The sequence below is a fragment of the Triticum aestivum genome, chromosome 7B, assembly GCF_018294505.1.
Source record: "Triticum aestivum cultivar Chinese Spring chromosome 7B, IWGSC CS RefSeq v2.1, whole genome shotgun sequence".
In the NCBI taxonomy this organism is placed as follows: Eukaryota; Viridiplantae; Streptophyta; class Magnoliopsida; order Poales; family Poaceae; genus Triticum; species Triticum aestivum.
In genome coordinates, this window is record NC_057813.1 from 548,393,026 (window position 1) to 548,411,020 (window position 17,995).

Consider the following 17,995-nt stretch of genomic DNA (forward strand, 5'->3'; position numbering starts at 1 on the left):
GCACCCCCGAAAAGCCAGCTAACCACACCAACAGAGATTGTTGGGTATTTAAGCAGGCAGGCAAGTTAACTGCCAAAAACAACGACAAGGGGCTACACATCGACGACGAGGAAGAGACCCGACCGCCGAACAATAGAGGACAGAAGGGTTTCCCCCCACAAGTGTGGACGGTGAACATGATATACGCAACCCATATACCCAAGAGGGAGCGGAAGCATGCACTAAGGGACGTATATGCGATGGAGCCAGTCGCCCCTAAGTTCAATCCATGGTCCTCTTGCCCGATCACTTTTGATCGAAGAGACCATCCGACCAGTATCCGCCATGGCGGATTCGCCGCATTGGTCTTAGACCCAATCGTCGATGGATTTAACCTCACGAGAGTCCTGATGGACGGCGGCAGTAGCCTGAACCTGCTTTATCAGCATACAGTGCGCAAGATGGGCATAGACCCCTCAAGGATTAAACCTACAAAGACGACCTTCAAAGGCGTCATGACAGGTGTTGAGGCCAATTGTACAGGCTCAGTCACACTGGAAGTGGTCTTTGGATCCCCTGACAATTTCCGGAGCGAGGAGTTAATCTTCGACATAGTCCTATTCCGCAGCGGCTATCATGCTCTGCTCGGACGAACCGTGTTCGCAAAGTTCAACGCGGTGCCGCATTACGCATACCTCAACATCAAGATACCAGGCCCTCGTGGAGTCATCACGGTCAACGGAAATACGGAACGCTCCCTCCGAACGGAGGAACATACAGCGGCTCTCGCGGCAGAAGTACAGAGCAGCCTTCTAAGGCAATTTTCGAGTCCGGCCGTTAAACGGCCGGATACGGCCAAACGCGCCCGGAGCAACATTAACCAAGACCACCTGGCACATTCCGAGCACGCGTAGCAATGCGGACCCAACCCCAGCCCCCACATGATCGCAAAACCAGCCCTCCGCGTACATCATTACGCTCTGGAGATACCATGGGCCTAGGGGGAGGGGCACAACCACAACAGGCCAGAGTGCGGCTCGACCACACCAGGGGCTCACAAGTGTGTTGCTCTTTTTTTATTTTTATTTTTCTTCTTTGTATACACAGGACTCCGCTCACCAGAGGCCCTGTCCGGTGGCGAACCCGCCGAACTCACGATGCAACAGCCAGGGAGGGAAAAAGGCTGCGACGAACACTCAGGTGGTCTCCATTACGAGCATTAAATTTGATTATATACACCAGTCCGCAGCCCACCCCTAGAGGGGGACATGTTTAACTAGTCCAATCCCTTGCTTACCGCACTATTTGTATCATTCCGCACTCATAGCAGAATTCCTTGAATAAATAATGCAGCAGTTTTTTCCTGTAATTGCATTACTTTACATATATGTTCACTAATGACATCTTGCACCCATATATTTTGGTACGGCCGAATACACCAGGGGCTTATGTTCCCCACATCATGGTGTTATAAGTCTGAACACTTTCACAAGTGCGGCACCCCGAACTTATAGCATTATATGAATCGGCTCCGAATCATGTCTTGGGTCAATAGTTGGGTTTGCCCAGCTCCCACGTTTTGGTACCTTACGTTCCGTTCTATCGGCTAAGGTGGCACTCGGAGAACCACTGCGATTGCGCCCATGTTGAGCTGGGCGAGCGCCTCAGTGGAGAAAGCTAAAACTGACTATCATGATAAGGCGAGAGACTGGTCGCTGTTCGAGAGGTCTTTTCGAGTCCTTAAAGACTTATGCCGCTTTAAGTGAAGAACCGAATAATGTCCGGACAAGGCGTGGATAGCGCCCCGAACTCGGTCTTCCGAATACTAGGGGCTTCGCCGAAATTTAAAATTATAGAATTCTATGGCTAAGTGAGAGTGTTCAAGCATTATAAGTCCGGTTGCCTTGTTCGTTGTGTTGAGCGCCTCCCTAGATGGACCCAAGAATGGGAACAAGAGTGCTCAAGTTTATCCCGAACACCCCAGCACTCGTGGCTTGGGGGCTGAAGCCGACGACTTGCCATCTCTCAGATTTTATGAACGGCCGCACAGAAGGTAATATTTTAAATCAAACAAGCGTTGCTTAGCGCATATGAACAAAGTTTTCAACGCACAGGATAATACATAGCGAGTCTACTCAATAATTACATCTCTGGGGCACTCATCCGCAATCTTGCGGGCACCCTTCAGGACAGTCTTATAGTACATCTCGGGCGTACGATACTCCTTGCCCGCTGGCGGCGCGTTAGTGATAAGCCTCTCCGCATCCAGCTTGCCCCAGTGCACCTTTGCGCGGGCAAGGGCCCAACGAGCGCCTTCAATACAGGCGGAGCGCTTGATGACCTCCACCCAGGGGCACGCATCCACCAGCCGCCGAACGAGGCCGAAGTAGCTCCCAGGCATGGCCTCTCCAGGCCACAGCCGGACTATGAGGCCCTTCATGGCCTACTCGGCCACCTTGTGGAGCTCGACTAGCTGCTTCAGCTGGTCGCTCAAGGGCACTGGGTGTTCGGTCTCAGCATACTGAGACCAGAACACCTTCTCCATGGACACGCTGCGGGGCAAATATGTGAATGCTCCTGGAGAGCTTCGGACTCGGGTAAGTAACAAGTAATTCACTTTCACATGCTTGCTTTGCATAATGAAGGCCTTACCCGCCGCTATCTTCTTTATCGGCTCAATTTTCTGGAGGGATTTCTAGGCTTCAGCCTTGGCAGACTTGGCGCTCTCGAGGGCCGCAGCGAGCTCGGACTCACGAGTCTTCGAGTCAAGCTCCAAAATCTCATGCTTTTTCATGAGAGGCTGGAGCTCTTGCTGCACCTCGGCAACCCGCGCCTCTTGTTTCCCCCGCTCGCTGCACTCTGCGGACGCTTTATCTTCGGCGTCGGATAGTGCTTGCTTCAGGGCCGCCACCTTGGTTGTGGACCCTAGCACATCAATAACGATCCCATCATTTTTGCAACTGCATCTTTTTTTATATACACACATAGACAAGGCATTACATACCTTGGTTCTCCTCGAGCTGCTTCTTGGCAAGGCCGAGCTCTTTCTCGGACCGCTCGAGGTTCTGCTTCAGCGCATCAACCTCCGCAGCCAGTGCGGCAGAGGTCAGCAGCGAAGCCTGCATACACATATCGACATAATTATGTTAGACTCCTGCGAATATTATTAGATCCTCTGTCCGGCTTTTCTTTGTGAACACCGAACAGAGCATCAGGGGCTACTGTCTATGCAGTAATATTTTCATATATTTTTTACATACCTTAAAGCCTGTTAGATGGCTGGCACAGGCTTTAGTCAGCCTGCTTTTGGCGGACTGAACTTTCTGGATCACCGCACTCATAATAGTGCGGTGCTCCTCGTCGATGGAGGCGCCGTTAAGCACCTCCAGCAAGTTATCCGGTGCCTCCGGTTGGACGGAGGTCACCGGCGCGGTAGGCTTGCCCTTCTTAGTGGGGGGCCGCCTGCCGGAGTCCGAAACCATTGAAGGTTCCAGTGCGGCGTTCGGCTTAGGGCTGGACTTGGAGCCCTTGGGAGCCTCGCTCCCTTTTTGCCTGCAGTCCGGAAGGTAGCCTTGCGGCGCCTCCAGGACCACCTCCCCTTGGCTTGGAACCTTTTGGGACAACACATCGGTGTTGTCCGTGGGGCGAGGGGTGGAAGCGGTCCGAAGTGAAAAGCTATTCACATCCGACGAATCCATGGAACCACTCGACGATACGTCGAGCCGGGCTCGGGGCGGACTGCATGATTATATTTGGCGTTAGGAGAAGCTGTGCAATAAAGGAACATTGTGTGTCACTCTGGTGTACGAATACTTACGACTTCGCCAGGGGCTTGGCCCTGGGAGGTCACTCCTCTTCGTTGTCGGCGGCGTTGGTGGAGTAGTCCGGAGGAAGGTTCCTTCCCTTCTTGGACCCTCTGGCCTCCCAAGTTGGGGCGGCCTTCCTTTTCTTTTCTCCCCCTGCTGGAGGGGAAGAAGCCTCTTTTTCCTCCTCGTCTTCGTGGGAGGAGTGCGCCTTGGAGTCATCGGACGATGAGTCCGACACCACCGGGCGCCGGGAACTCTTTCGGGTTCCCATGGCCTTCTTCTTGGCCTTCTTCTCCGGCGCTACGTAAGGTGCCGGAACTAGCAGCTCCGCCAAGCGGGCGTCTGCTGGGCCTTCGGGCAAAGGAGCCGAACAGTTGATCTGTCCGGCTGTCTCCTGCCAGTCCTATCAAAGATACGGGAGCTTAGATCCCGCATAGAGTCAAACTATGAAAAACGAGTATCCTGTAAGAGGTAAAATATCTTACCGCGCTGGCTTGGCACTTCGCGCAGAATCCGCGATCCTCGGTAGTGGGAGGAGGAACCTCGGCACCCTTGAATAGCACCTTCCAGGCATCCTTGTGTGTTGTGTCGAAGAGCCTGTTCAGAATTTGGTGCTGGGCCGGGTCGAACTCCCACAAGTTGAAAGCCCGTTGTTGACACGGGAGGATCCGGCGGATGAGCATGACCTGGACTACGTTGACGAGTTTGAGCTTCTTGCTCACCATGTTTTGGATACATGTTTGGAGTCCGGTCAGCTCTCCCGAATTACCCCAGGACAGGCCCTTCTCTTGCCAGGAGGTGAGCCACGTGGGGATGCCAGACCGGAACTCGGGGGCCGCTTCCCATTCAGGGTCACGCGGCTCGGTGATGTAGAACCACCCCGATTGTCACCCCTTTATGGTCTCCACGAAGGAGCCCTCGAGCCATGTGACATTGGGCATCTTGCCCACCGTGGCGCCTCCGCACTCCACCTGGCGGCTGCTCACTACCTTCGGCTTGACATTGAAGGTCTTCAGCCATAAGCCGGAGAGGGGCTTGATGCGGAGGAAGGCCTCGCACACGACGATAAACGCTGAGATGTTGAGGATGAAGTTCGGGGCCAGATCGTGGAAATCCAGGCCGTAGTAGAACATGAGCCCCCGGACGAATGGGTGAAGAGGGAATCCCAGTCCACGGAGGAAATGGGTAAGGAACACTACCCTCTCGTGTGGCCTGGGAGTGGGGATGAGCTGCCCCTCATCTGGGAGCCGGTGTGCGATGTCGTCGGGCAGGTATCCGGCTCTCCTCAGCTTCTTGATGTGTCCCTCCGTGACGGAGGATACCATCCACCTGTCTCCCTCTCCGGACATGGTTGGAGAAGGTTGAGGTGGGAAATGAGGACTTGGGCGCTGGAGCTCGAGTGTGCGAAAATGGATGAGCAAAGAAGGATGAAGGCGTGAATGAAAAGGTGAATCCTTATCCCTTTATATGGGCGGACGAAACTATGCGTCCCCACCAGCCTGGTAAAACTCGCTTATCCCCCAAGCACCATAATCAATGGCATGGTTGGGCTACCCACGCTCGTATTCATGAGAATCCCGTGATAAGGGGACACGATCTCTGCCTTGACATGACATGCCAAGGAAACCGCCTTGCAAAACGCGCTGAGGTGGGACAGTAAAAAATGATTCGAATGAAGGCTTGGTTGTGGTGTGATGTCACGCAACAGAATACGTCAGCAAATTAGATTTGTGAAAATGTTAGTCTCTCTCAATGATGGTATGTGGAACTTGTTTTGCAGAGCCGGACATGATCCTCGTGTTCAAAATCTTCTATGAAGTATTTGGAGGAGGAACCCGCCTTGCAATACCGAAGATAATCTGCGCGCCGGACTCGTCGTCATTGACGCCTGGTTCAGGGGCTACTGAGGGAGTCCTGGATTAGGGGGTGTCCGGACAGCCGGACTATAACCTTTTGCTGGACTCTTGGACTATGAAGATACAAGATTGAAGACTTTGTCCCGTGTCCGGATGGGACTTTCCTTGGCGTGGAAGGCAAGCTTGGCAATACAGATATGTAGATCTCCTCCCATTGTAACCGACTCTGTGTAACCCTAGCCCCCTCAGGTGTCTATATAAACCAGAGGGTTTAGTCCGTAGGACACAACAACAATCATACCATAGGCTAGCTTCTAGGGTTTAGCCTCTCTGATCTCGTGGTAGATCTACTCTTGTACTACCCATATCATCAATATAAATCAAGCAGGAGTAGGGTTTTTACCTCCATCGAGAGGGCCCGAACCTGGGTAAAAACATCGTGTCCCTTGTCTCCTGTTACCATCCGCCTAGACGCACAGTTCGGGACCCCCTACCTGAGATCCGCCAGTTTTTACACCGACAGTTGGGTTGGCACGAATCGAGACTGGGATTTGTCACTCCGTGTGACGGAGAGGTATCTCTGGGCCCACTCGGTAGGACATCATCGTAATGAGCTCGATGTGACCAAAGAGTTGATCACGTGATGATGTGTTATACAACGAGTAAAAGTGACTTGCCGGTAACGAGATTGAACGAGGTATTGGGATACCGACGATCGAATCTCGGGCAAGTAACGTACCGATTGACAAAGGGAATTGTATACATGATTGATTGAATCCCCGACTTCTAGGTTCATCCGATGAGATCATCGTGGAACATGTGGGAGCCAACATGGGTATCCAGATCCAGCTGTTGGTTATTGGCCAGAGAGCTGTCTCCGTCATGTCTGCATGATTCCCGGACCCGTAGGGTCTACACACCTAAGGTTTGATGATGCTAGAGTTGTTATGGGAATTAGTGTGCAGTTACCGAATGTTGTTCGGAATCTCGGATGAGATCCCGGATGTCATGAGGAGTTCCGGAATGGTCCGAAGGTAAAGATTTATATATGGGAGGTCCTATTTTGGCCACCTGAAAATGCTTGGGATTTTTCGATATTGTACCGGGAAGGTTCTAGAAGGTTTCGGAGTGGGGCCCACCTACATGGGGGACTCACATGAACGTGGGTAGTGGGGGCAAGGCCCCTCACCCCTGGTCAAGGCGCACCAAGATCCCCCCTTAGAAGTAATAAGATCATATCCCGAAGGGATAAGATCAAGATCCCTAAAAACGGGGGATAACAATCGGTGGGTAAGGGAAATGATGGGATTTCATTCCCCCACCTTTGCCAATGAACCAATGGACTTCCAAGGCAAGAAACCAGCCCCTCCACCTCTATATATAGTGGGGAGGCGCATGGGAGCCGCACCCCTTCCCCTGGCGCAGCCCTCTCCCTCCCCAACACCTCCTCCGTAGTAGTAGTCCTTGGCGAAGCCCTGCCGGAGAACTGCAAGCTCCACCACCACGTCGTCGTGCTGCCGGAGTTCTCCCTCAACTTCTCCTCTCCCCTTGCGGGATCAAGAAGGAGGAGACGTCCCTGGTTTGTACGTGTGTTGAACGCGGAGGCGTCGTTGTTCCGCGCTTAGATCGGAATCAACCGCGATCTGAATCGCTACGAGTACGACTCCTTCATCCGCATTCTTGTAACGCTTCCTCATCACGATCTTCAAGGGTATGAAGATGCACTCCCCTCTCTCTCGTTGCTAGTCTCTCCATAGATTGATCTTGGTGATGCGTAGAAATTTTTTAATTTCTACAACGATCCCCAACAGGATTTTGTCCGATGAGCTGGTCGGTCATGGAGTTTGATCATGTAGTACTTAGTTATTCCATTTCCATCCTGTAACTTCCCCGCTGCCCACCGTCTTATATATAGGTCTGGCTCGATGCCAACGAAGATTGGCTTGCATACCTCCGGCCGGATACCATCATCATTTTGCACAACATCCACAGCAGTGCGGCCGTTCCCATAGACCCCTTCTCCACCGTTGGGATCGGCCTTCCGGACTGGCTGGGCTTTAATACGTATGATGATGCCTACATGAGATTGAAGATATAGAAATTGTGGACCCACCGACAAAGCGACGCGGCTACGGCAATTACAATCTCATCGCGGTGTTCGACATAAGGATTGCCATCAATGCAAGAGGCAGTAACAGCAGAGGATGGCGCATGTTGGCCGCGGCAGATTTGTACCCCTACACATTTGAAGATGTTGTGTGCCATCTAGGCCGCATCTTCGCGGTGACAAGCCAAGGGACTTGTTTCATCTGGTTGCCATCCTACGATACTCCCTCCGTCTAGGTGTATATGTCATCTTAGGTTGTGCACCGTGACCAAGGTGGTGGGGAAAACGAGAGAACTTAATGGTTTTTGCTAATTAATAGCATTGCATGCAATGAACTAACCACTGCATGTCATGTTTGGTAGTCTCAAGTAATTGAAAGCATGCATGGCTCAGATCTCTTATTGGTTGATATGTCACGAAACAAGAAACAAGAAGGGAGTTAATGTACCGTGCCTAAGTGTTTTGGGATTATTTGGTTTTCATAAGGTGACTTACACACCTAAACGGAGGGATTATAGGAGATTACAAATGGAATGCACAAACCATCATTTGCATCCCTAATGGTACTCCATTATTTTGTAGGGACCAGTCATCCCCCGATCAAAATAAGATCGCCGGTCCTAGATGTGCATTTCCATACGCGATTCGGTCTAACCTGGAACCTTGTAGCTGACTTTGGCATATTGGGATCAACTATCTTAGTAGTCGTTACTCATGGTACCACTTATGTGCAACATGGTCACACAATCTACCACGATCGGACCGTCACCATCTACCCAGCTATTCCATTTTCTCGTTGTTGTGTGTTAGAGTGGTAGAGTAGCAGTACTTGTTAGTTATTTTCTTTTCTTGACTGGGACATGTTTACTGTACTTTACAATTTAGTATTATACTTTTTTAACCCTCTCGCCTTCTCTTTCATTGTTGTACTACTTACTAGTACTAGTAGGAGTACTTTTTACCTTGGAGGACGCGTGTAGCTAGCTAGGCCCTTGAAGACTTGAACCCACTAGCTCCCACCATTTTTGTTTTTCCATGTCTTACTATCTCATCCATGTAGCCAAGAGTGGCTATATATAATAAGCCGGTTATTTTACTTCCTCTATACCAGAGTAGTACTATTTGCTGCATAGTATTACTGACCTCCATATTTGAGCACAACATTATTATGCGTGGACCTTGACTATGTACGTCACCATGTGTCCAGATCTGAGATGCCCACGTGTACCAGATGAACGGCACTGAGTTTGACCCCCGTGATGCTACATCGGTGCCGAGGAACACTCTTGGACAGTACTTGCTTTTCATTGGGGATAGCTACCCCATTGTGAAGCGGATGCCACCTTTCGTTCACGACACCGAAGGCCTACCATTCATGAAGCATGGTTGTGTCTTCAGTGTGCACCACCGTATGAACGACATGCTGGGACACTCTATCCCTGATCTATGCCACTTCATCTTGGATGAGTCTCCATCGTGTGGAACCGGACAAGAAAGTCGTGACAATGATTCCCGTTGCCCACCACTATCAATCATGCCATCCATGAAGAACACCTGGGACTGGAACCTGGAGGAGGACATGTAGCCCGTCTATAACGTGTAAGTGGAGTATGGTAAATTGTGAATGATAGCGGTGTGAACATATGTAGAGTAGTCGTGCACAAATTTATCACATGAAGTGGAGATGAACTTGTGTGGCATACTGACATTTGTCCTTTAGAATTTATTACTAGTAAATGTGTTATGTGTATGTGCAACTTGTGTGGTTGTTGCATGGGCTCCAACACGCTCTTTGAGGAAAAAAAGGTGGCACAACTTTGGATATAGATGACATGGCGGCATCATACAGTAGCATTGTTCTCTATAGTTGTAGTACTCCTACTAGGACGACAATTCCTATAAAAACTTGCACTTGGCTCTTTGCCTCTTCGGGAGGTTCAATAGTTCGTACTCATGTGAACCTTGCACTTGGCTCTTCGTCTCTTCGGAAGGTCCAACAATGATGATACTACAGTACAATATGCTTCTGGCAATCTGACACTGATTGAACTGCTGGACGTCCACCGCGAGGGCGAGGGCGAGGGAGAGGGAGAGGGAGAGGGCGCTGTAGTCAAAACCCTCTCCTCGTCCTGTGAACCACCGCGCTTGTGGGCGAGGGAGAGGGCGTAGTAAGCAAGATTCTCCTCGTTCAGCGAGTTGACGGGACACATCAAAGCAGTACTAGTACTAGTCCATACTGCGTCCTTTCCGGTTAATATGGCTTAACTTGAAATGAGAAAAATACACTGGCGGACAACGTATGTAACAATACGCTCTTGATGGTCACTATATAGTTTTGCGATGATTATACGATCACTAGCTCATCGTAGAGCACCGTATTGCACCCTACGGACCAGCCACATAGTCGGTGTGGCACTTTGTTGACTTGTTAAATTGACACCTGGTTTCTGGGTCCCACCTGTCAGTTGGCAGAGCAAAGAAATCAGTTAAACAAAACTTTACGCAGGCGCGACAAGAGTCCAACCCTTGCGCGCGAACCATCCTGGCTGTGTATGTGAGTGCGTGCATGTGTACTCCCTCGGTCTTCCAACAATGTACATCGGCCCAAAAACAAAGAGTGTACATCTGCACTTCCAATGCATTTAGCCTTTAATCTAATCGATATTGATTGACTAATGCACCAACTTGTGCTCTAGCTATAGGCTACATGTGTATCTTTAATTATAGCATGCAACAACCTTCATTTAATCTTATTCTCTCAATGGTCGCATGCACACTAAGTATGCTACTTTTGGGCATTAATTATGCCATGAAGATCCGGTTGCTCCTGGTCAATGTGTAAATCTCTATATGTACAGTCTTTCACGGACGTAGGGAGTAGCTTGAGCACTTGAGCATGAGCGTGTGTGTTGCATCATGTGTTGTATGCCACGTGGATGCGTGAGTGTTGCGTGCGTGCAGGTGTACATGTGAGTGTTGCATGTTCCATGCATGCATGAGGCTTTTACTCCCTTCCATTGACACGTTCATATTTCAAGCTTCATTAAAACGTTGCATGCAAGAATTAAGAGATAACTCACCAATGCGTGTAAAAGTTCTGGTCATTTGTTCCTCGTGCATGCATTCCAATTAATACGTTCGTAAACACAATTTTCCTGAGGAAAATGAGCCCATTATTGAGTACTTTCGGAAAAAAATCTTTGGGCACTCATCATTTACTACTACATTGGTTGATGATTTTTTTATTAACCTGTATATAAACCTCCATCCTGGTTTAATGGTCCCCTTCGTAATTAGTGTAAAATTTTGACCGTAAATTTAACTAACAAAGTGTCAATGCATGTCATAAAAAACTATACCATTAAAAACTATGTTCAAATACGAATCCAGTGATATGATTTTTGGTGAAATGCATTAACATTTTATTAGTTAAATACTCCCTCCGTCTAGGTATATAAGTCACTTTACGAAAACCAAATAATCCTGAAACACTTAGGCGTGCACGTGGTGCATTAACTCCCACCTCATTTCTTGTTTCTTGACATATCAACCAATAAGAGATGTGGGCGTGCATGTTTTCAATTACTCGAGACTACCAAACACGACATGCAGTGGTTAGTTCATTGCATGCAATGCTATTAATTAGCAAATAAACATTAAGTTCTCTTGTTTTCCCCTCCTTCTTGGTCACGTTCCACAACCAAAGATGACTTATTCACCTAGACGGAGGGAGGAGATGGTCAAAGTTTCACACAAAATACTACTCCCTCCTTTTTGGTTTATAGGGCTTATCTCAAAATTTTAGATTTCTCATTTTATAAGTCTCAATTTGATGGTTCCCTACCACATGTTCAGATTTCAAGGTGCATTAAATCATTGCATGCAAGTATTAAGAGAAAATTAACCAATGCATGGACTTCATGCATGCATGCATTGCAATTAATGCATTGGTAAACATAATTTTTTGAGAAAAACGAGTGCATTAATTGAGTGTTTTTGCAAACTAAAAAATTTATTCCACCACTCACCATCTACCTTGAATGATGAGATTTTGGAATTGAGCCCTATAAACCGGAAAGGAGGTAGTACTAGTACTCCTACATTATTGGCGTTGGGTGCCTTGGCCAATGTTTCATCTTATTGGACACGATGAGCGTAGAGGCATAGGGATACTGTAGATAGGAAGTCTTAGCAATCCATTATTCCCCATCCCGGTCAGAGAGAACTATTCAACTAGTCTTCATAGTGAAGTGACAATATAGGCTGCGGCAGATGGGGCACTTAATTAATAAGCTGAACCAGCGTGTTGGTGTTACTAAATTAGCCTTACCCAGTATTGCCGTCATGTTTGCCAGTGGAGCACTCTTCTACAAATACGCCTACACACCTCTCTCCTCCATTAACTGACATATGGGACCTCTTGAGGTAGACCCACATGTCATCAGCGTAACTATTTACACTCTGAAGGACGGTATATCCTGGTAGTAGTACTAGTAGAATTGAGATTTAATGCACTTTCTTCCCCGTCTTTCAGTCTTCTTCCTCCTCTCTTCCCCATCGTTGGTCTCACACCATTTCCCCCCGCTTAGTGCTCACCCACCCGCGCCATCTTCCTTGGTAGCTCGTGTGTACCATATCCCCCCGCTCACTGCTCGGCCACACACCTCATCTTCTTCGCTCGCCCGCCTGAATCCACTTCCCCGGTAAATCGCAGGCACCAAAAACCACAATCAATCAGCACCCTAAAAAAACTATGGCACAACCGGCTGACACGGAGAGCCGCGATTGGAATTCCCTCCCCGATGTTCTCTTGGAGCAGATCTATAATCATAGGTACCTGCTCAGCACCATTCATCTAGCCGCATGCTCGGTGTCTTTGTACCGTCTACTCGTCTGCAACCGGACAACCCTTTTCAAGACAACCTACTTATTGATGCCCGATCCTCGACTTGACGATCCTACGGAGGTTGCCGTGGTGCCCCTTGACATGCTACCACTACCCATCCACCTGTCATTCATGCGCGACCACTACGGGGCGGGCATGAAGGCCAACTGGACCGTCCTCATCCACCGATCTAGTAGTCCGTGGCATCTCATGGATATCTACACCCAGCGAGAGATCACCCTTCCATCATTGGATACCTCCGCCATCGAGCCTCGTGGCCCACCGAGCACTCCTGCCTACTACGCACAAGACGCGTCAACCTTTTGGCTCGACCTCTGTTTGCTGAAGGTTGTAATCTGCGAAGTACCCACACCATCAAAAGACTACATGGATTACAAGCTCATTGCCTTGTTCAACATGGGATTAGTCTATCTGGAATCCGGTCGCCATACATGGTTATGGCTCATCGTCAATCCTGTTGAGCCTCCATTTCTGTCTGATGCTATAGTTGCATAGATTGGCTGCCTATACTGGTGGAATCTATCATCGTGTAACTGTTCTATCTCATCTCATCTTTACCTTATGAATACGACTGCCTGTTGATTGTTACAAATTTAGAATAGATAGTATGTCTATAATCACATCATTGCTATATGTTCCTCTCATTTCCTAGATTTTTATGACCACACATGTTATTGTTAGAGTTGATATGAGAACAATTGGCATCTAATGATTGTTAGAATAGATATTACGAGTATAACATCATGATTGCTATATGTTACTCTCATTTCCAATATTTTTATAACAACGCATGTTATTGCTTAGAGTTGATATGAGAATAGTAGTAAGTGCTATGGTAGAATATGAGTAGGCCCTGTCATAGTTGTTTTCCTCTCATTGTTACATGATGTTTTAACCATGACATATTGCTAGAATATGAAAGCCGTTGCTTTTTAACTTGGGGTATGATTACGACCACGACATTGCAATTCTCTGTCTATGATATGTGTCACTGTTATAATAATCTTAATTCCACACATACTCTGAACATGATTGTATATTTTTGTCCTTTTGGTCTCCAATTTGATTTGTTGCAGCAGACGCAAATGCGCCGTCCTTCATGATTCCAGGACCTGGAATCATACCAGTCAATGGGTGGTGGTTTATCGCTCGTTCAGCTGACAGTGGTCATTTGATGCTCATTCACACGCACCAAATTGACCAAACCATTTCATCAAACCACATGCAGTACAATGCCTGGGGCATTCATGACTGTGATGGCTATGGCTGCTTCGTGTTCAAGAAAGATCCCAGCTCTGTTGGGCCAGGCGTATTCAACTGGAGGCGGGTTTATAGCCTCGGAAACCACTCCATGTTCCTCGGGCTCAATTATTCGATCATCCAACCAATCATCGATCATATCACCGACGATGATTACCGTGCTGTGCAACTTCAATTCGCCAAGGGGAACTATGTTTACACATCATACCATGGGTTTCATGAATCACCATATCCAGAGATTCGTAAACATAGCTTGTTGCCACATAATCTTCAGTGTGTGAAAGGCATCAAGCTTCCATGCGATGGATGGCTTCTGCAAACCCGACATGCGGTGATGTGGTTCATGCCAACAGCAAATATGCACAACTTGATTCGTACTGATATCTAGACTGAGCCATGTATCCTGCTGTTGTAGCATGACCCTCTTTTGTTGGATATTATGTATTGTTGTTAGTTTGAAGCACTCCTCTGGTTTGAAGGGTAGATACCTTTCTAGGATCAAGTGCATCCTAACTCACCTGCATAGGATGTACTGATAATGATGATGGAGATGTTGTGCAGAAGCCATATTATATATATATAGACACACACACACACACACATAAACACTATTCTGATCACGGGATGAGAATAATATTCTTATCACAACCTGAACTGCCTAAGTAACGCACTTGAACTTCCCTCTGTACGAACCCGACCTTCGGGCTATCTTCGCAACCGTGGCTTCCCCCGCGAATTATTCCGGTCGGTCGTGTTGTCTGGGATGTGAGTGTAATCCAAGTACCCATACTTGCATCTAAATGCTCGTTTTGATTCATAATTTTGCATTTTGGTGGATTTTCTCTCGGGGCGAATGAACTTGTGTTTGTTTATAAGTTTAATGCATTCGCTGGATGTTCTCAAACCTCTAACATGATGGGAATTTGGTGTAGGTATGAGTTTCATGCACAATTTCTCGCTAATTTTAACGGATTTGATTTCGGGTTTTGTGTTCTTCGTTCGCTGGAGTGGTTTGCGCGGCTTCTGTGGATTTCTTGTTATTCTGTGAAGATAGAGGGTGGATTTGCTTGCAGTAGTGAGATTGGATCCTTCATACGTTGTTAATTTGGTCAGGCAGGCGCACACACCCTAAATTGGGCGATTGGATCTCGTTTCCGCCTATGTTGGTTCGGTTCTTTGATGAGACAGCTTGGTGGCTTTATCGTTTTGATGTTAGGGTGGAGTAGGATATCATTCGAGGTCGCGAACTGAGAAGGTGTAGTCACCCAAGTGATTAAATTTGAACCAAATTCGATAGTGTGTATTTTTCCAATGACTCTACTATCTGTCTTACAAGTTGAACTTCTGCACCTTTTGTGCTAGAACTTCCGCCGTTTTTATGCATGTTATTTAGGTGATGCTGCAATACGATATGTTCGGTTGGTGTTGTTATAAAATTTGTGTGTACATTTTTTTGTTTTTCAGAGTACTTATATGTGTAAATGCGAAGCTGGTACATAGACACACGGATCCTCTTTTTTATATTTTTTCTGTCTTTGGGATTAGTTTTTTGGATTATCCACGTTCTGTGGTAGAAGTTGGTCTTCTATCACTACTAGGGAAAAGCCTAGCAGCAGCGCGGGTTTTAGACCTATCAGTAGCGTGGGGTTATGCGCTACTGATAAGGCGCTATAGCTAACGTATAGCAGTAGCGTGCCTCCTCCCACGCTACTGCTATATCGACTTAGTAGTAGCGAGTTCCCAGAGCAGCGCTACTGGTAATTAGTAGTAGCGCTTCTCCCTGCCCGCGCTGCTACTATTATTTCGTATTTTATTTCTTTTTTATTTCATGTTGTATCCGTACACCTTTACACAAGTTTTCATACAACAGGAATTTAGAAATTGTTTTTACATCATAATGAGTTATTACATCACGGGGTGAAAGAACCGTGTGGACTAGTTTCAAGTGGATGGACATCCACTTGAAACTAATCCGCGGTTCTTTCACCCAATGATATAATGAATATCATCATCATCATCATCATATCATTAACAACTTATCATCATAATACATCATTGTCATATAACACCTCCTCAAGATCATCATTTTCATCAATAAGACATCACATAGCAAATTGGTCACTAGTCGTAATCACAAGTACTCCTCACATCATCAACTCTAACACATTGTATCACATAATAAACATATTGTACCTCATAGGACCTACTACATTCTCTTAGGACCTACTATATTCTCTAAGGTAAAATAGCAAAAAAAAGATAGCCCCTGACTCTCCATTATGGAGAATGGAGATTATCCTGTCTCCAATTCTTGCCTTTCGCTTAATGTTACTTCCAAGAACCTCCTTGCGAATGTCCAAACATTTTTTCCATTCTTTGATTAGCATGTGTTCACCGCTTTTAGAAATCCGATATGCACAGGTGAGCTCCTTAGATTCACCTGGCTGTATGTTCATAACTGCTAGGCGACCATTCTGATACATCAGATGAGGCACACAATCCATCGAGATTTCCTGTTGAAAAACATAGTAATAACCTCGTAGTTAGCAATGATGTACTAGTTTTACAAGTATGCAAAATATGAACGGATGTCGTAATAGTAAAAAATCTTACCAGGGTATCTCCATAGAAGTTACCATGGTTCAACACGTGCACTAGTGGCACGTATTCACCATAATTTGGAGGAGTTCGATAATAGGTATTGTAATTCTCAAGAAAAGTACAATAAGCAATCAGATGACTTTTCTCCTTATAAGTTAATTCGGAGCCATCAGTGTAAGTGGGTTTTTTCTACCATCTTCTGCACATTCTTTGAAGATTCAAAATAAGCTGTCAATGGAAATAAGCTGTCAACTATTTTGAAATAAACAATATAAATTAGTTAATAACTATGTTTGAGAAACTCACATTGCGGTAGAATCGGAAGCGTATCAACAAGGACCCAAATGTCCATATTGTCTTGCTCGATGTCAGGATTACCAAGATCCATGGTGAAAATCATACCCTCATAAAAACCATACATTTTGCAAAGTGCTTCCCAATTTTGGCAAACAAAATGGGTTACGCCCTAAGAATTGTACAGATTTACTTCAAAATCGATATCATGATGGGTCCTTAGGTGTATTTTCTTTGTTTCATAATTTTCATGGTCTTCAAAACCCATCCTCTCCAAGACATAGCGTCTTGCATGGCATGGGATAAGCTAGTTGAATTGTAAAAGATGAAAATTAGACGTTGAAATAGTTGAAGTCATGCTTAATTACGAAAAAACACTTGTCATTGTTGTGTACTGTTTCAACATCGAAGGTCTCCTCGAGCTTAATGCTGAAGCGCCGATCTTCATCCAGCTCAACGAACCTGTCACACATACCTCGATTATCGTGGCACCAGCTGCACTCCCCCGAGAGACTATCGTCGTCCGAGTACGACATTTCCTATGTTCATAATTCAAAGATTAAACTTGTACATATTCTAGCACAAGTCATGCCAGAATTCACGGAAAAATCCGACATGACCTTTGCTAAAAAAGGACATATCGAGTGCCTGAAATTTGCTGGAACGGAAATTAATCAACACTCCTGCAAAACATAGTCCACTCGGAGGTGTAACCAAAACATGAAATAATTGCTTAAACTAAAAAATAACAACAAATATGACATGTTCAACTAGTTCTATTAATTCAACTAGTTCTTACTAAATATAAACTTAGTATAAAAAGAAAAAAACTAGTTCTTTCTAAAAATAAAGTAGTTCAACTAGTTATTAATTTACTTACTATACTAGTTCAACTAAAACTTAACTAGTTCAACTAAAACTAAACTAGTTCTATTAATTCAACTCGTTCTTACTAAATATAAACTTGCTATAAATAGAAAGAAACTAGTACATCTACTACTACTAATTAACATCTAACTACTACATCTACTACTAATTAACATCTACTACTGCTAATTATACAACTAGTTTACCATCACTACTAGTAATTAATATCCACTACTTCTAAAAATCATTATCTATGAACCCTAAATTAACATCTACTACTACAAAAATCATCTACTAACTAAGCAAAGAGAGAGGGGGT